Source organism: Asparagus officinalis, chromosome 5, assembly GCF_001876935.1.
Source record: "Asparagus officinalis chromosome 5, Aspof.V1, whole genome shotgun sequence".
NCBI classification, from domain to species: domain Eukaryota; kingdom Viridiplantae; phylum Streptophyta; class Magnoliopsida; order Asparagales; family Asparagaceae; genus Asparagus; species Asparagus officinalis.
In genome coordinates this window covers 123,166,535-123,188,316 of record NC_033798.1, presented here as the reverse complement: position 1 = coordinate 123,188,316, position 21,782 = coordinate 123,166,535, and the positions used below count along the sequence as shown (strand labels likewise).

The 21,782-nt window shown below is 37.5% G+C and overlaps 1 long non-coding RNA gene across 8 annotated transcripts in view; it reads left to right on the top strand.

The window, feature by feature from the left end:
- LOC109841084 overlaps positions 11,626–21,782 on the top strand; it is a 30,758-nt gene continuing 20,601 nt past the window's right edge. For 5 of the 8 annotated variants that reach the window (XR_002247147.1, XR_002247149.1, XR_002247150.1 and 2 more), the window contains exon 1: positions 11,626–13,237. This is a non-coding gene — a long non-coding RNA (uncharacterized LOC109841084). The remainder of the gene's footprint in view (positions 13,238–21,782) is intronic. The other 3 variants (XR_002247148.1, XR_002247146.1, XR_002247151.1) reach the window with 2 other exon arrangements.

Here is a 21,782-nt window from a genome sequence, read left to right as displayed (position 1 = left end):
ACTAGAGTAGTAGGAAGATCGGAGGAGCTTGGGGGAGGGTCGGCTATCGGGGGAACTGGGAAGACCGGAGTAGGAAGAGGGCTGGGAGCTACGGTCCTGCGGATGATGTTTGAGACTTTGAGTCTGAGAGAGGAGGAGGCGGCGGGAGTGGGAGACCGGAGACAAAGAAAATAGGGTTAGGAACTTAGGGTTTAGCTTAAAAACTTATGGGTGAGTGGATCTTACCCAAGATGAGGCTAAAGACAGAGGCCTTAGCTGCCTAATGTTAGGGCCGACCCTGTTAGTGACGCTCGCACTCGTGCTCGCGCAAGGAGTAGTTCGATAAATTCAAATTAAATTCCAATTAGTCCTAACCTAAAACTAAACCTGGCTCCCACCCCTTTATATTTGAGCGAGCGTTCGAGGACAGACGCGAAAGGCGACTGTCCTTAGACTTTTTCGTCTATAAGAACCTGGTTGCAGGCGATTGACAACTATATGATAATAATAATTATAATTAATTTAAAGAAAGAGATACCAGCTAACACGGTGGTACAAGAAAAATAATTCACACAGGAGACCAAACAAAACTCAACGAAATTTGTATTTTTAATATAAGTGATTAACAGTAAGTGCAATTATTTCGAAACGAGTAATAACTATAACCGTATTGACATTGTACGTTTAGTTAAACGCGGAATATTGACTGGTTGGTCCGAGTTGACCCTCGGGCTCCGTCGACCGGAGAGAGCGCGAGGCGGGTGATGACCGCGTGCGCCGCGTTGCAAGCCAGCTTAAGCCGTGGGCCCGGCTAAACTCCGCTCAACCAATGGGTAGCGTGATTTCGATAACGATGCTATTCCTGACTGAAAATGACCGTCATGGTACAAACCCGATGGCACGCGGATCATGACGAGTTCCACAAATTTTGTTTTTGTTTATAGCGGGGGAATTGATTCACTGCTAAATTTCTCTAACACAAAGAGTTATTCTGTTTGAGAGTTATTCTGATTGAGAGTTTTTCTTAGAGGGGTAAGGGAGGGAAGAAATGTTCAATTTTGTTCATCTCCCAAATTGGAAAAGTAGAGAAAAGGAAGAGAATGAAAGTAAAATTTCATAATAATGAAAAAGTCATCTTAATCTTCTATCATAATTGAATCAATGGCTAATATTCATTTACTTCCCTTCCTTTTTCATAATTAGAACTCCCAAACAACTTAATTTAAGTTCACCTCCATTCCTCTTGCAAAACTTCAGAACAAGATATTATATTTTTCATCCTCTTCTTTACCTTTCATTTCCCTATCTTACATTTCTTTTCCTTCCCTTAGTTAGGACATTTTACCCCTAACCACAAAAATGTCATAAAAATTAGTAAATCTCTAATAACTCTGGGAATTTAAGAAGCCACAAAAAATGATTTTTTCCCACTTAATCCCATCTCGACGTCAGCCTATGCCCAAACATAGAATATCACACGAACATTATAAAGCAGCCGTAGGAAGTTTAAGTGCCCAAAAGGGCCAAAACTCACTGATTAAAAGGTGGAGGTGGGTGTGTTTTTTTTTTTTTTTTTTACGGAAATAAAAAGTTTGTGTAACATCGAGAAAGGAAAACCATCCAAACTAGAGCGTGATTCGCACAAAACTGACCGTTAATTCACGAGGCTGACTCTGATACCACTTCTTGAGCTTAGAGGAGTGATCGACACTGATAAATATAATTTTTTTAGTAGTATAACACTCAATACTATCTCTGCTACAAACTACTACACTACTGCTATGCTGTATCACAAGCCTATCTTTCTCACTTTCTCTCTCTATACTCAACTCTCTTGTTTGACTCTCTGGCTTGGGATGCTTTCCATCTTAGAGGGGTATGTGGTTATTGTTAAAATGGTGGTTGAGTGACCAATGTAGGTGAAGCTGTTGACTTCAACACTAACATGAGATTCAAGAATTAGTAAACAAAATATTTGGTGAGTTTTACAAAAAACCTCTTGAACTTGAATGGTTTCAAGTATTGAAAAGGCTTTTAAAATAATAATAATAATAATAACTTCCTCTCTTTGCAAAACCGTAGAACAAATTATCTTCATTATTTTGTTCTCTTTTTTCCTCCCGATGTATTTTTTCCACTGAAAACCTAAAACCGGAATTTGCCGTGTTCTGCTTGAACTTTTCAAAGGTATAAAATAGCTTTCAAAATGGAATACGATCTTACTTTACATTATTATCAAAAATCATACACAACAGTCCCTAGTTTTTACTAGTTTGTAATTATATTAATCTATAACGAAATTTCTGATGCCTTTAAATGAATTTTTTTATTTACGATAATACTACAAGCAAAATACTTGTAACACAAGAAAATATCAATTTTTTTATGGCAAGAAAATATCAACTTTATTAGTTTTCTTTTTTTAAACGGAACGTTTATTAAATGAAAAGATCTACACAATATATATTCTATATATCCAGACTGTTACAGTAGTGTCGGCACATTAGTTATCTTTAATGACCGGTCACGAGTTCAGTTGTTTTCCGGCGGGAAAATTAGGGCGTTCGGTGGCGGGAAAGCGGTAGGTTAGTGGAGGCGAAATCAATAACAAATTAAATATAGGTTTCGTCTTTAAAAAAGGCTTATTTAGATGTTAATCCCTCAAATCTTGAATAATTCCATATTGGTCCCGTGGATTCCAAATTTATTCCCACGGTGACCACAATAGGTGTAATCTTTGGGGTGTTAAAGCTAAAATAGGAGTAAGCTTTAGGTTATCAAAGCTTAAAAAACCTTCTGATATCAAAGTCAAAGAAGTATAAACTTTAGGGCGCTAGTTTCAAATAATGCTAAGGAGGAGTAGTTGAGGGACATTCCGGCCATAAGTATTAATAAGGAATTGGCAAAACGCTATCTTAAAGCTAGTTTTTTTTTATCTAGTTCATGAAACTAAATAAATGTTGTTATATCACATAAATGACTAAGTGTTAATTCTTCTCCAGGGTCGACACGTGTCCCATATTAACTAAATACTAGATCGACTTTATCCTATGCAGGACGACTCGAGTGATCTAACACTCGACCCTTCCCAAGAGGGGCTGAATCGAGAAGCGTCCTTACTAAAATCTCGCTGTTAGGATCGACCACACGCTTCTTCATTTCGCAAGACCTTCGAGAAGCTCCTAGTCCAAAATAGCCGAATAAAAGGCATCTTTTGTCGATTCTCTTGCAAGGCCAAGATGAGAGGCGGTTTGTTCTCGAACTCCCCGTCGACAGCCAATCACCATTACATTGAATGCTTTTGATGCTTGTGAACAAACAATCGATGAGGGTTTCCCGCAGTCGGATGCAGCTTCGATCCTGGCGACGGTGGGGAAGAAGGAGAGGATGAATATTGGGGCAGGCTCCTCCTCCGACTTTATGCCCGATTCTGAGCGCGCGGGGGTGGGCTGATAGCCTACACATGCAAGAATCGCAGGAATATGAGGCTAGTTTCCCCCGTGGTACCTCCGACGGTCAAGTCAGTTGATGAACTTGGGGAGAGTTTGTTGAGTGAGGCTAGTTTCCCCCGTGGTACCTCCGACGGTCAAGTCAGTTGATGAACTTGGGGAGAGTTTGTTGAGAGGCCCCTGGGCCATTACCTCCGACGGTCAAGTCAGTTGATGAACTTGGGGAGAGTTTGTTGAGAGGCCCCTGGGCCATTGAGGTCATTGCAGGGGGTTTTTTCTCTTGGAATTATTAAAATACCTAAGGGGCGTAAAATTGAGGTGCAAGAAGAAGTAGTTAGCCTTCTCCTTTGCCCTTACCTTCCTTACCTCCTTTTATAGCCCCCTTGTCTAGGGAAGTTTGACCCTCGGCTTTTGTTGACTATGTACATGAGGCGGTTTGAAAGATGAACAGACAGGTCGCTGAGTCATCTTTCTTCCTCCAAGTGTCGGCAGGCGACTGGGAGGGAAGTCACTCGTGTACAGAGAAGTATCATGACAATTCTCTGGGAAATGACATGTGAGTGGAATAGGCGGCTTGTGTAGGAGATCCTTGTCAGAGCGTATATCTTGATGGGACTGGTCAATGCTGTAGCTTCGAGTGACATTTGAAGTGGTCCTGATCGGATCTTATCCATTTAGTTGAGGCAGGTTGATCCGTGAGTCGTCACTATAATTTGTCGACCGATAACCGAGTGAGTTTTGGGACGAGAGCGTCATCGAGACGTCCGCTCGGAGAGTCGTCTTAATTGTGGAGGACCGACTGGTCTCGCGCTTCGAGTCGGTTATGATGACTCTTGGTTGAGAGAGGGCTCGCCCGCTTGACTGGTCAGTAGACTTGACCTCGGTCTGGGCTTCTGATTTTCTTGAGCCGGTCAGGACCATGGCTTTTTGGGCTCTTATAGTCAATTTTTTGACTGTTACCATAACAAATGCATAGTTGGAGTTATCATTACTTTAACTCCAAAATTCTTAATAACTCATCGGATTTCGTCAGCACCATGCTTCCTTTATCGCCATCACATTACTCATACCACCTACAACCGACATCTGTAAAATATCTGTCGAATAAGCATACTGCATGGACTGGGGGAAAATACACAATTACCCGACTGGATCTACTATAAATAGGCACACTGTCTCCAACTGGGGTAAGCAATCTTTTACAAATAAACACATCACAATCATACTTTTCATGAAGAATTGCTTACCCCATTTGGCAAACTACAACGTAAAATTAACCTATTTTGTGGTGCCAAACATACTTGTTCATGAAGAATTTTTCCCAATAACGATATTATCACAGTGATATTACTATTCAGTATTAGATCAATTTTATTATATAAGATTATATGACCCTTTTTTATAAATTATAAAGTATAAATGTAAAAACCTCGATGCTTATGGCCAGTAGTTTGGCACCACAAAATAGGTTAATTTTACGTTGTAGTCTGCTAGTGGTAGTACTGTTGGCAATGCCATTATCTTTCCTCTTTTTTTATTATTCATGCTTTTCTGATGTAAGTACTATGTTGCTAATCATTCAATTGGCTATATTTAGTTTTTTATAATATCACAGGTTATAATATTTTCTTCTATTTAAAAAGTGTTGACATGATTTTCTTAAAGAATTTATACACATAGTAACAATAGTATATATTTCCGTTCAGCTCAAATTTTGGCTTGAAGCCATTTAGAATGAGGTTTTTTCTACGCTAGAATGGTGATATAGTGATTACACAAACCAGAAGTCAAAGAAGAGATTTCTACAAAGGAAAAGTAATTCTATATGTCAAATTAACAACCAAGGTTATCGATAGCGGATAGCATCGCGTAGCGGTGAGACATCGTTAAGGCTATTTTGGGCTATTGTGGAAAATAACGGTAAAAAGCGCAAAGTCAAATATCGGTCTAATTTAGATATGTATAAATACTAAAAAAATTAAAGAAAAATCTAAGAAATCTAAAAGTACATATTGGATGATTTAAAAAAATCCTAAACATAAAATAGACATGTAAACATCATGTAATACCGAAGATGACCGGGAAAGTCAAAAAGTCATCGTCTTCGAGAAGAAGAGCTTAGCGGTGACAGGACTGTCCTAAGAGGAGCTCACGGTGAAGGAGGTGAGAGGAAGTATTAAGGTAGGTGTCAGAGGCTATGAGAGGTGGCGGGAGTTTGCTAAAAATCACAGGATATGGTGGAATGCAATGGTCAATGGTTGAGTTTAATTTTAAAAAAATAAGCCTCAACCCGTTTTTAAATAGCTGTTAAAAAGCAAAATTTGAATCCAATCACTCACTATTTACCGTTATGACACACTATTGACCGCTTTTGTGAATAGACATATTCCGCAATATGTCAGCGCTATTGCGCGATAGTGTAACAGGCGATAGTGTCGCGGGAAGGGACCGGTAACGCTATTAACGCCGCTATTGCGGGACTATTTACCGCTATTTATAACAGTGTTAACAACTAATTTATAAAATATATATAGGCAGTGCATATAACTATAGAAAGTAAAATATATATCTTCATAAAAATTTCATAACGAGTGACCAACTATAATCATCTTACTTTAAACATAAATAATTATTAATTTAGTTACTAACTTGACACGCATAACTATGGAATAAATCTTAATAAAAAATAGGAATTGAGATTGTATTATCTTGTAGGTAATTAAATAAATGTTATTAGAGCTTCTCTTTATATTAAATTTAAAAATATTAATTTAAATTATTAAGCGCTAAATATTAGTTTATGTAAAAAAGTAAAGTAATCTATGATCTATATAACTATATAGTCAATCAATGAAACTTATTAAAATTATGATGACCACAGTCAAAACTATATGGATTGTCTAAATTTATAAAAAAGCTATACATAAACTATACTGCTATACATTAAAGTCAAAATCCTTTTAATCACCATATAGATTGTCTAATTTTTTTTGCATATATAAACTATACTGCTTAGGAATAATGATACGCACACTTAACTATGGCCTAATACATCTTAAAAACAACTTACTCCTCAATATCATCATTAATTGTTGTATCTATGCATTACACTGTAAACACAATAAAAATTTAGAAAACTACAAAAAAAAAACACCCTTAAAAGATTTGAAAAATTGTAAAAAATACAAAAATTTTGTAATTTATAAATGCACAAAACTATTAAACATTACATTGACATCACAGAATCACAAAAAAACCATTATAAATTTTCAAACTTTAGAGGGGTAATTTGCAATGTACTAAACTTTAAAGGTGTTTTTTGTAAATTTAAAATTAATATATTTTCAATTAGTTATATTTTTTTTCCAAAAAGTTATGGGTAATATTGACCATGAAAATGTTTTCCTAAACCTATACTTTTAAATGGAGTATGATATTTTTTGTAAATTTTTAATTTTCAAGGGGTTGTTAGTAGTTTTGTATATTCATGGTGTTTTTTTTTCAAAAAAATTTTGTTCTTTTCCAAAAAAAGTTATGGGTAATATCGACCATGAACTTCTCATGGTGTTTTGTTTGTAAATTATGAATTTTAGGATTTTTTTATAATTTTCTAAACTTATAGGTCTTTTCTATAGATTGTAAATTGTTTAGAGACTATTTATAATTCCTATTTTTTTTATTTAATAACAAGTTTGAAATTCTCTGGGTGTTTTTGTAAAATTTAAAATTTAAGGTTTTTTTATAATTTTTGAATTTTTAAGGATTGTTTATTATAAATTATATAAATTATGTAGGGGTATTTGTAATTCCTATATTTTCAATGTACTGTTAGGTTAAAAATTATTAGGATTTTTATAAATTCATAATTTTGTGGGTTTTATTTTACAATTTGTAAAAGGTTCAGAGTGTTTAATGTAAATTCCATAAATTTTGGGAGTTGTTTGTGTTTTTTTGTAGGTTTTTAGTGTGTTTATAGGTTTGAAATTTTCAAGGTGTTTTCTATAAATCTTGAATTTTTAGGGTTGTTTTTATAATTTTTAAAATTTATAAGATATTTTCTCCAAAGTTAAAAAACTTTAAGTTTCTAGCTAGCATATATTTTTAAATTATTTTACTAAATTGAAATAAGTAAAATTTATACTTTTCAATATGTTTTAATAAAATTTTAAATTTATAGGGGTGTTTTTGCAATTTAAAAACTTGGAGGGTACTTTTTACAAAGTCTACAATCTTTTAAGTGCTTGGTAGTAGGGGTGAGCACGGTTCGGTTCAAACCGAAAAAACCGACCGAACCGACCCGAACCGACCCGGAAAAGGCGGTTTTATGAGTAAGACGGTTCGGGTCGGGTTGACAATTTTTCAAACCGACCCGAACCGAACCAACCGAATATATTTGTGCCTTTGATTTGTGAGTTTATTGATGTGTTCGATCACCATGAATAGCAGTTGCAGGGAATTGATTCATACATAACCAATGTTCTAATGAGTCGGCTCCTTTTTTTGTCTCCACAAAGACCAAATTCAAAGCTTGCTACACAAAGACAAAGCAAGTCCGTTACTAAAAAATTACAACGTGAGAGTCTAGTATTTAATCCAAAAGGACAAGTTACTTCACTTAAAAACAGTATACATACATGAGCAAAAATAATAAATTGAAGTGAAGTTAAAAAACAAATACGTGCTGGCATAGGGTAATAATAATATATAAAAGATAAATTGAAGTGAAGTTATACTTGATGAAGTTAGAACCGAACAAACCGAACCGAACCGCACCGAACCGATTTGTAATGGTTCGGTTCGGTTTTGAATTGTAGGTGGTTCGGTTCGGTTGTTCAAATTTTAATAAAAACCGACCCGAACCGAACCGTGCTCACCCCTACTTGGTAGCATATATTGTTTAGATTTCTCTACAAACTGAAATAAGTAAAGATTTTATCAATTCAATAACATGTTAAGTTTCATTATGAATAGGATAAATCATTTAATTACCAATTCAAAGAAGATATGATAATTACATTTGATTAGGATAACAATGAAATATTTACAAAAAAAGTTAAGAGTAATATTAATCATAGAAAGTTTTTTTTTTTAAATTGATTAAAGCGTATTTAACTTTTTTGACAAGGTAATTTTCAAGTTTTAATTTTTTCCCAAACAAATGCATTAATATAATATTGGTTGATCCGAGGGCAAAAAGTTCACTTTGTTTACAATATTAATCGAAACGGTCATAATCCTGCTAAAAACAAACACTAATATGGACTATTTTACGTTAGTCGGAATACTAATCTATGTGAAAACAAATATCGAATTGGATTAAAATAGCTCTATGATAATACAGTCCTAGCATTATCGTCAGAATGTAATACTCTCTAGTCTGGAGATAAAAAAAAAACAAACTTAGCCTTATGGCTTAACTTCGTTCTAGAATGTAAAATTTGTAAACAAAGCACCAAAATTTTGATCACGAAGCTGATGACTCGTTGATTTTAAAAGTATTTTTCTCCTCCGAAATTGATGATTAAGTGGATAATGTTGCAAAGAAAAATTCTTTAAGGACCTAAAATATGGGATCCATAAAGGGGACAAGTGAGGTGTCCCCCTCCTATTGGATAATGAGTTGGTCATCATTAATGATGGCCAACTCATTATCCAATAGGAGGGGGACACCTCACTTGTCCCCTTTATTGGTCCCATATTTTGGGTCCCTGTAGCAAAGCTCTGTTGCAAATACAAAGATTCAAAGGAATTCTTTTGCCAGCACCCATGATTTAAGGGGGTATATAATATGAAATAACTTCTGTGATGACTGGATACAAGAGGCGGGCCAACGAGCAGCGCTGACGAAGGATCTCGAGAGACGCCAAAGGCAGACAAACATACATCTATGGACCACAATAGCAGTAGGGTATAAATAAATAAATCAATAAGATATTTTATATGAAGAAATTTTTTAAACAAACCAGTTCATAATTTTTTTTTCTAAAAATAGACACCTTTGAGTTTTTTTTACAAAAATCGATCCATTTTGTTTTAATCCGGTTTCTAAATAGTCGGGGTTGTCAACCTCGACTATTTAGTACATAGAATGTTAGAGTTTAGGATTATAATTGGGGGTTTACAACCTCCTAAATAATCGGGTTTGACAACCCCGACTATTTAGGAACCGGATTAAGACAAAATGAGTCTATTTTTGTAAATAAAACTCAATGGGGTCTATTTTTAGAAGAAAATATGAATGAGTTTATTTATAAAATTTATTCTATTTTATATATGTTCATCTACGTTGAATTTCTTCTACATCTCCTTTCACACGCGCGTACTCCTCTTTTTCCCTTGTTTGTACTAATAGACATGTTTAAAATGTAAACATCAAAATTAGATAACTACTTGGTTTGTTGAATGAGTTATTGATAGATAAACCCCCCTTTGAGACACATATTATTAGTTTTAGTTGCATATAAACACGTGAATCTTGTCAGCGCTATATCTTTATTGCTTTAGTTTTGTTTTAGCTGGCTGGATTACCTTTGAGGTAATCCATCCTTTTTTTATAAAAATAAAAGTTTGTGGAGTTTTGTTATAGTCATTCGTGATCACGATCCATGCCTTCCTATTTTCAGGAAAAAAAATGGAAATGAAAATAGTATATGAGATTTATATATCCACAAACTTTACGATTGCCCAATTTTACATATTAATCCCTAGCCGGGCAACCTACAGCGGCCCAGGTATGCTCTGATTGGTCCAGTCTTAAGAAAAAAATGATAAACCGGGCCACGTCTAGCCCCAGAAATATTTATTGGGCTTACATGGGCTGATTTAGCAATTATAATCGGTCCACAGAAATGTGGATGGATATAATACTAGAAAACAGAGAGAAAGCTAGAGAGAGCTCAGAGAGCAAAAGAATCAATTAAAAATGGTCACCAATATCGAATAACACGAGGATGCTCCAGCTTTCGGCTGAGCAATACAATATGCAACAGAGAGGGGCCTTCAGCCCCTCGATCTCTGGCACTTGGAAAGATAACACACCGCTAATTTACTCTGCAATTTTTTTTTGAGAGAAAGGATGGACTACTGTTAATCATAACAGTAATCCAGCCATCTAAATTAACCAAAAATTGGCTGATACATGAAGATACACATTCCCAACCAAAAAGAATGTGCACTTGAGTTCAAACAGAAATTACAAACCAAAAGAAAAACTCTTGTTCCCCCACAGATAAAAGCCAAAACCATGTTCCAGCTCTACCACAACAGTATAATCCATCTCCAGCATGAATAAGAAAGCTGTCAGCTACTACTACTACCAGATAGTAGACTATCTTAACTAAGAACAGAGTTTTGGCCATCAGAAAACAAAACAAGTTTATAGATCTGAAGAAAGAAATCATTCCAGCTGAATCACTGTGTTCGCAAGCCTTCTAGTTGTAGACTGTCCATCAGCAGCTTTCTTCTTTCTCCTCTCCTGAAGTCTGGCAGTTCGAGCTGATAAAGGCTTAGAACCTAACCAAAATGATGAAAATATCAGAACTTTGTTCAAAACCTCCAGAGCTCTCTTCTTCTTGTTTGAAAAAATTCTGTCATTTCGCTCCTGCCATATTTACTCTGCAATTTAACAAAACATTTGCTTATTTAATCTCAGAATTAACGGAAAAATTGTTTCTTTAAGGCAATAATAATAGTGGGAATTCCTGTTGTGCACACCTGGTTCCGCTTAAATCTTTCATAGTTTTAATTAGTCCGTTTAATCATGCAATTGTTATTTAGTCTTATAAGTCACTCTAAATTAGTCTATTAGTTTTCAGTTAGAGTTTAACGTAATATTGTCTACAATCCTCCTCATGACAACTTAACACGGGAACTAATTTACCCTAACTTATATGAATGGGGGGAACTAACTAGCAACTCCAATAATTTAAGATACTACTTTAAAAACAATCTATTAACAAAAAACCCCCAAAATGGGCTTCAATAGACTACACTCTAGCACAAAAGTTCGCTTGTGGGTCAATCGTATGCCTTTAATATTCGCTTATATTTGTTTATGGGTCTATGTCCTTAAATTTTGGCCCATTATCTTGGTTCATTTAGGCCCACATAAGCGTACATTATACGCGTACGCGTAATTGTTATTATAGTTTACGCTACTCGTTTTTACCATTTTAGCCATTTACGCGTAGCGGACGAAAATTCACCGGCTCCGATTTTGATCTCCTCTCGTCTATAAATAAACCGCGTTCTGCCACTCTCGAACTCAATTGAGGAGCGCGAATCCCTTCGTTGAAACGAAGAACGGGATCAAATTAGGGTTTTCGTGGTTTTGGTTAAAGAACCGGGGTAATGCTTTCTGCTTTATTGAAATTAGGATTTCCTCAAATTACGGATTCGGTTGAAATGTTCGATTCTTCTTCAAAGTTAGCTTCTTGTTTTAGAATTATATAGCTTCGGTCAAGGAAAGCTTTAAACTTGCTTCACTCCAAGCCCTCTTCCGTTTAATGGGGTTTGATAAAATTTTCGTTATTAGTTGTTTTTTTTTGGATTTTCTGCTAAGTTGATTGTTGTTTTCGTTTTTGTTTCAATTCTGTCATCTGGGCCTTAAATTTTTGATTCAGAGGGTTTTATCAAATTTTTGTTTTTGTTTTGGATAAAATGGGAGCTGTTTATAGGTTTATGATGATCATATTTCGGCAATTGTAGTAATGGTTGATGATAATACCACTTCCCCTTTAATGTGTTTTTGGTATGTTCTTGTTATTAATTGTGTTCTTGACTCAAATTTTCCCTTGTTTTGCTTGTTATCGAAGGCTAGGTTTCAATTTTATCTTTTGGGTATCGAGTGTTTGATTAAAGCTTTAATACATTGGGGGCTTATGCTGATTATACTTGGGCATTCAATGTTAAAATTTGTATCTTTTCTGCATGCCTTGTACAGTTAGATTGATTTTTTTAGTGATTTGTTAAGGCGAGCATTATTAATTTCATTGCTCATTAACTTGTTGCTTTTGGTTCATCTCATTCTCCAAGGTTCTGACTTTCCATCCACGTTTTAGATTCTTCATGGCTTTTCTCAATAATTTTTGGTAGTTTAGGTTTTGATTATCTCGCTCGGGCATTCAGCAATGGGTGTCATAGATTGCGTATGTATAACTATGTTGTTACTATTTTTTGAGTAAAATAATTATATGTTGTTTTTTTTTCTCAAAAATGAGATATCGCGGTCCTGATAATCATATCAGGATATTTAATGTTGGATTTTCTACTTCTGGAGGATGGGGTTTAAATTCAGGGCTTCAAGGGTCAATTGGCTTTACAATGAACTGGGTCTCTGTGCAAGTTTAAAACAGTTTTTCCTTTTAAAAAAAATATAATTTGTATGATATAATTTCTTTCAGGGGTGTGATCCTAATTAAAATTCTAATTTTTTTCTTTCCTTATTCCTTTTTTTTGATATGTTTTTGGCCAAAAAGCATGCATGTACTTGATCACACTGACATTCTCCAGGATACATCAGTCACATTTTCCAAGCCAGACCCAGCTTTTCATGGTGTCAACTTGAGAAAGTAATAGAGATATTGTTATTTTCTTAAAAGTAGAGTTAGTCCCTCAGGTAAAGTATAACACTCAATTGCAATTGTCCGAAAAAGGACTTCATTTTTATGCTGGATGTTGTAATGTAATGAATTTCAGCGCTTGTTAAGTTATCGTTCTCTTTGTTGTTTTCTACTTTGAACTATTAGGAAGAGTTTGTGCATCACCGAGGTGGTATTTACAATCGGCACATCAATTGTCTGCATGTGCAGGTAGTCTCTTGACCTTATGACCACCTCACATTTTAATTGTCAGTAGAATGCAAAGATCTTTCGGTAATCTATTCCTCAAGAAACATTGTTATTATTCTGTTGTTGATCATATGATGGTGTTTGCTTTCAAAGTCTATGTCTTCTAAGTTTTTTAGGTACTAGCATTTGTAAATTTTGAGGTGACTCCATAATGCCCTGTTAATTAAATACTGTAGGACTTCGTCTGACTTTTTATTCTCGAAGTATTAAAAAAAACTGACTTTCATAATGTTTGAGACATTGGAAGTATGTTATGGTGATAAATATATGACAGCATAAGTATGATGATTGGTGCTTAGAATTTCAAGTTCCCAACTCTGATACATTATGTTCTTTGCTATCCTCATAACTAATTAGATTTCTTTTCTTTTGAATGAAGGGCATATAGCCTGGTCTTGAACCTGGATTTTCCCAGTATCATACCCATGTAAACCACTGAAGCTGGTTTGAAATGCTATTACTATGTAGTTTATTTTGAAAATTAGTTTACATTTATAACATCCCAAGCATGGAATTGCTTCGAAGTTGCTTATCCTGGTAACGTTCTCGCTGGAGCATGTGTTATTATGTAGTGTTTCACCATGGTCTCTCTTACAAGATGCGACTGATGATGATCCTTGAGCTCATGGGAACTTTCACACTGCAGACACCTTACTTCATATCTGTGGCAAGGATGTTTCACTTTTAGGGTGGTGATATATAACACACCTCAAAAGGACTAGGCTAGCACACATTTTCTGTTTCATTTATTATTTCTTGAATATATGCAAGAATCTCGGTGCTTCATGTGGTCTAGGTTTAAATAACTTCCATATCATGCTTTCAAGGTACAGTATTGTCATGAACTTGGTCTTTTCTAAGTTCACAAGCAGCACTTAGCAAGCCTTTTACTAGTAACTCACTAATTTCAGCCTTCTGGCACTCACACCAAGGCAAACTAAGTAGCTAAAAGAGAAAGCGAGCTCTTGTATTGCACTCATAAAAGATTAGAACTCTTGTATTGCACTCATAAAAGATTAGAACTCTTGTATTGCACTCATAAAAGATTAGAACTTTTGGGGGAATGGTTTTGCAAGCGAGGTTTCCCCTCTATCTATAAGCCTCAACCTTCCATCATAGGATTTCTTTAGAACATTGTACATCCCTCATAGTTCCATACTTTTCTAGAGTATTCTACAATACTCTATTACATTTTACTACATCCCATTACATTCTAATACTCTCCACACTACTCTAGGACATTCTATTATGTTCTAGAGGACTTTACACATACCAAGAATGTTCCGGAAGGTTCTAAAACATTCTAGACTTTTCTAGAACACATCTAGATTTATATAAAAATTTGTAGAATTAAGTAGTTACCATGTTTAGGCGGCAAAAATCTCTGTCTCTAAGGTGGGATGTAACTCCGCACTCTTCAGCTCCTCAAAAGCTTCTTGACATCTCCCCATCCTTGCCCATGGTCTGTTCTTCATGAGATCAGTGAGCAGAGTCAGTCTTAAGCTTGGCGGATCCTACCAAACTATATGAGGTACAAACTGACACTTCAGACTTCACTATTGGTGGAATACTCATGTAGGATGGACATCTAATAGCTTATGAGAGCAGGAAACTGAATGATAGAGTGCGTTGATATACAGTACATGAGAAGGAGATGATCGCATTGGTGCATTGCTCAAGCATGTGGAGGCACTATCTGCTAGGATCAAAGTTCGCGATAAAGACGGACACTGTGACAGCGAGCTATTTTCAAGCATAAAAGGAATTAACACCGAAGCAAGCTCATTGGCAAGATTTCTTGGTCGAGTTCAACTACACTTTTGAGTATAAGCCGGGCAAAGCCAATGTGGTGACCGTTGCACTCAGTAGGAAGGCGGAACTACATTATATTGCACGGATCGATGGATATATCATCTTGAATATCAAGGAAGGCATGAATTAGGGTCCTTGGCCAAGAGCTTGATGGCCCTCACCAAGCAGGGCAAGACAAGAAAATTTTGGGAGGAGGATGACATTCTCTACACAAAAAGAAGGCGCATCTATGTCCCTAAGTAGGCTAACCTTTGAGCTTTGACAAGACCTTATGAAAGAATGTAATGACTCGATGTGGGTGGGACATCCAGAGCAACAACATGGATGAGCATTGCTTGAGACGACATACAATTGGCCATAGTTACGACGTGATGTTGCGACTTACGAGTGAACTTGCTTAGTGTGTCTACAAGACAAGATTGACAACTATTTACCTGGAGGCTTGCTACAATCCTTGCTTATTGTGGAGCGTCCGTGGGAAACTGTGACTATGGACTTCATTATGGCTTTACCCAGGTCCGAAAGCTACGGGACCATTACCGTGGTGGCAGTGGCGTAGCCAGAATTATTTTTTGCCCTGGACGAAAAATAAAGGTGGTCTAAAACACCTTACGAGCGCATCAGAACGCCTTCCTCTGCATCGCCGACGACATGTTCGCCGCCCTCACCTTCCTCAGGGGAAAAAGAAAACCTCCTTTTTAATTATGTATGGACACTGCTAGACTCATCCTGCTAGACTCATCCAAGAGTAATTTTTCAGGGTTGTGTGCCGATTTAATTACGCATCATAAATGATTAATTATCACAATAAATTCTCTTTCTTAGTCCTTGATATAATCTCTCCAGTTAACTATAAACTAATTCCAAACATTCTATGAATTCAGCTCAAATTATGTATCGACATTGTTATATATATTTTTTCAAATCTTGCCCTGGGCAGCTGCCCAGGACAAGGCTAATGTGGCTCCGTCACTACGTGGTGGTGGACAAATTTTCAAGTATGCTACTTTTATCCATACTTCACCTGATGTGATGACAGAGAAGACAACAAAGCTACTATTTAAGTATGTGGTGAAGTATTGGGGCGTGCCTCAACACATCGTCAGCAATGGAGACCTTCGGTCCACAGCTAACTTGTGGACAGACTTATTAAGAATGCTGGATCTAAGCCGCACTATTCCATTCGCTTTCACCCACAGGCAGATGGCCAGACTGAGTGGGTCAATGCATTATTGGAGTTTATGGCACTTTGTGAGTCCTAATCAGTGAGATTGGGCTAAGTTGCTTGATATTGCCCAATTCTCATACAACTTGCAGAAAAGTGAGTCGACTGGCAAGAGTCTATTCGAGGTGGTGACTAGAAATACTTGACAATAAGTACGAAGGAAAAAGTCTTGCAGCATACTCCTTGGCCAAGGGTTGGAAGGAACACGCAAACTTGACGAGAATGTATCTTGATAATGCTCCTAAGAAGATGAAGAAATGGGTGGATAAAAATCGAAGGGATGTGAGCTGTCGATCAGGAGATAAGGTGATGATAAAGTTGCTACCATAACAACATAAGATCTTCTAGAAGACACATAAAGGGTTGATAAGAAAATATGAAGGCTCGCTTGAGGTGTTGCAGAAGGTTGGAGAGAGAGCCTATCGTCTTGAATTAGCACCAAAGTTGAAGATCCATCTTGTGTTTACATGTAAGTGTGTTGAAATCATATTATGAAGACCTAGAAGATCCAAATCGTGGTCGGTCGTCAAGGGTGCCTATAGCAATGGTTGATTCATACGATAAGGATGTTGAAGAGATACTTAACGATCACATAGTTCACAAACACGGAGTGCCACGAAAGAAGAAATACTTGGTGAGATGAAAGGGGTTACCAGAAAGCGAGGATAGTTGGGAACTTGTAGACATATTGTGGCAGTTTGTTGAGAAAATCAAGGAGTATCCTAAGAGGCGACGAGGACGTCACTAGATTACATGGGGGAGGACGTTACATTCCACCTTAGAGACAAAGATTTTTACCAAATAAGCATGGTAAATAGTTAATTCTACAATGTTTTCCATAAATCTTGAGTGTTCTAGAATAGTCTAGAATGTTTAGAATCTTCCAGAACATTCCAGAACATTCCAGAAAGTGTAGAGTCCTCTAGAATATAGTAGAATGTGTTAGAGTAGTGTGGAGAGTGCTAGAATATAGTGGGATGTAGTAGAAGGTAATAGAGTATCGTAGAATTCTCTAGAAAAGTATGAAATTATGAGGGATGTACAATGTTCTAGAGAAACTCTATGATGTAGGGTTGAGGCCTATAAATAGGGGAAAATTTCATTTGCAAAACCATCCCTTCAAAGTTGTAATCTTTTGTAAGTGCAATATAAGAGTTATCTTTCTTTCCTTGCCTTACTCTTTCTTGTTTAGCTAGCTAGTTTCTCTCTGTGTGAGTGCTAGTGAGGTTGAACTTAAGTGAGTTATTAGTGAAAGGCTTGTTAAGTGCCACGCGTGAACTTAGAAAAGACTAAGTTCATGATGGCATGCTATTAACTCATTTAATTTGAACACATCTGTTTGTTGGAAATTTACAGTAAAAAGACAATGAAAGAAAAATTAATTTGTATTCTCTCAAAATCGATTACAATTTGGATTCTGATTACAAAAGAGAGGAGAATGAATTTGATTCTCCCCTTTGTTTAAGTCTGGGTTTTTCACGGTGGCGATGGAGTGCCTCCCTCGAATGCCGTCTTAATTCACTGGAACGTGGTCTTCTCCTCACGATTTGACGTTGTGGAGGACTTGCGTGGCAAGTTTGAAAATAACTCTTAACGAGTTAATAACTCAGAGCGAGTTTAGAAAAACTCTGTGAAAGAGTTGATTTAACCGAAATCGGTTAGTAAGCCAAGGATGAAGAAGATCCTGTTGCTAGTCTCCAAAGTTCCAACAATTCCCCTCAAAAACTAGCCGAAGATCTCTTCTTTGCTGCCCAAAAAAAGAAGGATCTGAACTCAATTGAGTTTCGAGGTATTTATAGGGGATTAAGGGGGTGTAACTGCCCCCTTAATTTGCTCCTCAATGGGCTGAGTGGGGTGTAACCCCCCCTTAAACAGCTCCCCAAATCGTGGGGAAAAACGGTTTTGAAACCGTTCTGTTAGTGCTTTGAACGAGTCAAAACGCCAATCTGAGCGTTCTGGGCCGAACTCTATGTTTTAGACTAAAAAACGCAGAGTTGGGCCTATTTTCGGTGGCTGAACGCACATGCCACGATGCGTTGTGAACTCTGAAACGCAGAGTTGGGACGTTTTAGGCTGAAAACGCACAGGTCGCGTAACGTTGTGAACTCTGAAACGCAGAGTTGGGACGCAGAGTTGAGCTCTGCATGAACTGTGCATTTTTGGACCTGGAACGCAGAGTTGAGCTCTGCGTTTTAAGTCCACAAACTCTGCGTTTCGAGTTTGGAACGCATCCACGACCTCTGCGTTTTGAGTTTGGAACGCAGCCACGACCTCTGCGTTTTGAGTTTAGAACGCGGGGACGACCTCTGCGTTTTGAATCTAGAACGCGGCCACGACCTCTGCGTTTTGAGTTTAGAACGCGGGGACGACCTCTACGTTTTGAATCTGGAACGCGACCATGACCTCTGCGTTTCGAATCTTGGATGCAGAGGTGAGTCTCAGGCGAGCTCGGCGAGCTTCAGGCTAAGTCCAATGTTCAGACGAAGTCCAGTCTTGCAGACGGACTTTAGAACATGACTTGCTGCGAAGAATAGGTCATAACTTTTAAACCGTAAGTCGGAATTGGACGAATTATATATGAAAATCGGCTATCTCGACGAGACGGAGCCATCCGAACTAAGCTAAAGGCTTTGGTTTGCTTCCTCCATTTCGCCAAATTCCTTACTGTTTGAGAGATATATGCGTTTACGGTTTGAGAGATATCTGCATTCTAATATGAAGAGACCGTCAATTTGTAGTCTCTTTTGCTAGAGCGTTGCAAAGATCGTCACCTTGTGACCTTCGCCTTGGCTCCTTAAAAATATGAGAGTCATCAGATTGTAACTCCCGATGTTGATTGTGAAGGCTGTTGAATTAGAGCTTTCATCATGAAGGTCGTCAGATTGTAACCTTCAGCGATCTACGTGAAAGTCCTCAAATTGTAGCCTTATGGAAGTCGTCAGATTGTAACTTCCGTTATCGGTGTTTGATGGGGATCAGCTATCTGTTGTGATTTTTAGACAGCCTACAGAACCCCCTCCAAAGTTTTCGAAAGTTCACGGTTGACTAGGACGTATTTTCGGAATACTTTGGATCTCAACTTTGATCTTGGAGCTGTAGAGTCTTTGCCGTAAAGGAGTTGTTCTTTGCACTCGCTTCGAAGGCACCTTGGTTGAAAGGATTTGACACGCAGGATCCCTTGTATTTTGAATTTGGAACACGGGTGTGACCTCTTGAGACATGGAAGTGGCTTCCGTGCATTTTTGACTAAGTCTTTGAGACTTGCCTTTGGCGCATCTGTTTTAAGTCTCGACTCACATCCGTTAAGATGATGGGTCTGCAAACGTGCGTAGGATTTTTGGCAAACCCTCAGCCGTCAACGGATTTGATAGGCCTTTACCGACTACCGTTTGAGTCGGGCTAGCATGTGAATTGTCTAAGTTTATTCCACATGTAACGTTGTGCTAAAAGAATGAACTCTCTTAGACTTAGCGCTATGATTTTGAATACATAGATTTTGTCATTTTTACGGGAAAAGACTAACCGGTAACGCGTGTTAGGCGTGGACTTATCTCTGATTAGGGATCGAGATAAAGTCCCCCATGCGTGTAAAGCATGGATTTTGGCGTTATTAATAACAACCTGCTACGATATTGAATACGTAGGCTTTGCCATTATTACGGGAATAGGCTACCCGGCAGCATGTGTTAGACGCAGACTTATCTCTAATCAGGGATCGAGATAAAGTCCCACATACGTGAAAGGTATGGATTTTGGTGCTACGATGTTGAATACGTAGACTTGGTCATTTTCGCGGGAACGAACCACCCGGCAACATGTGTTAGATGCAGGCTTATCTCTGTTTAGGGGTCGAGATAGATTCCACCAGGCATGAATCCTGGTGTTTTTTTCACGGCGAAAGATTAACCGGCAACGCGTGTTAGGCGTAGACTTATCTCTAATTAGGGATCGAGATAAAGTCCCCCATGCATACAAGGCATGGATTTTTGGTGCTGTTTCTTCCCGTGTTACTTGAAACACTGAAAGAAAGTTGGAAGTGCCAGAGGTGTGATATTAACGTGACAAGAATTTGTTGCGATCGGAGCAACTTTGGGGACTTATCATCCTGTTGAAGAGGATTGATAAGTTGATTGTCAGAGGTGTAGTGTTAACATAACGAGAATTTGTTGCGATTGGAGCAACTTTGGGGACTTATCATCCTGTTAAAGAGGATTAATAAGTTGATTGTCAGAGGTGTAGTGTTAACATGACGAGTTTGTGGACCTATCACTCCATTGAAGAGAGTCGATAAGTGGATTTTGTCAGAGGTGTGATATTAACGTGACAAGAAGAATTTGTGATCGGGCAATTTTGATGACTTATCGCTCTATTGACGAGGATTGATAAGTGAATTTGTCAGAGGTGTATTGTTAACGTGACAAGATTTGTGTTGCGATTGGAGCAACTTTGGGGACTTATCATCCTATTGACGATGATTGATAAGTGGGTTGTCAGAGGTGTATTGTTAACGTGATAAATTTTGTATTGCGATTGGAGCAACTTTGGAGACTTATCATTTTATTGACGATGATTGATAAGTGGGTTATCAGAGGTGTATTGTTAACGTGACAAGATTTTAAAGTGTACTTGTGACTTGCACAAGATTTTGGGGATTAGCGTCTCGCTGGGGAGACTTGCTAGGTGAGTTTATCATCAGAAGCGATAGTATTTTGAAGACTTAGTGTCTTGCTGGGGGAGATTGCGATTTAAGCAATTTTGAGGACTTATCATCCTATTGTCAAGGATTGATAAGTTGATTGTCAGAGGTGTATTGTTAACGTGACAAATTGGGAGTGATGCAAACTGAATGCATACTCTGTGGGGATTATGATCGTTAGAAGTGTAATGTTAACTCGACGATGTGAAAGATTCGTTACTCTTAATCCAGTGGATTCCAAGTAATCAACCCCCAGTCTTGATTAAGACTTAGCAGGAGAATAAAAAGAGGTAGACAAGGCACATCACCTAGTGAGGCACTATTCATAAAGTCGGAATAGAGTCACATCACCAGGTAGGCCATTATCTAATAAGTTTGACTATCAGAGGTAACCGTTAACGTGATAGTTTTGTGGACCTGCCATCCTATTAAAGAGGATTGGCAAGTTGAGGGACTATCAGAGGTAACTGTTAACGTGATAGTTTTGTGGTCCTGCCATCCTATTGAAGATGATTGGCAAGTTGAGGGACTATCAGAGGTAACTGTTAACGTGATAGTTTTTTATGGACCCGTCATCCTACTTGAAGAGAATTGACAAGAGAATCTGAAGAAAACAGACTATCAGAGGTGATCATTAACGTGATAGTTTTGTAGACATGCCATCCTATTAGAGAAGATTGGCAAGTTGATGGACTATCAGAGGTAACTATTAACGTGATAGTTTTGTGGTCCTACCATCCTATTGAAGAGAATTGGCAAGTTGAGGGACTATC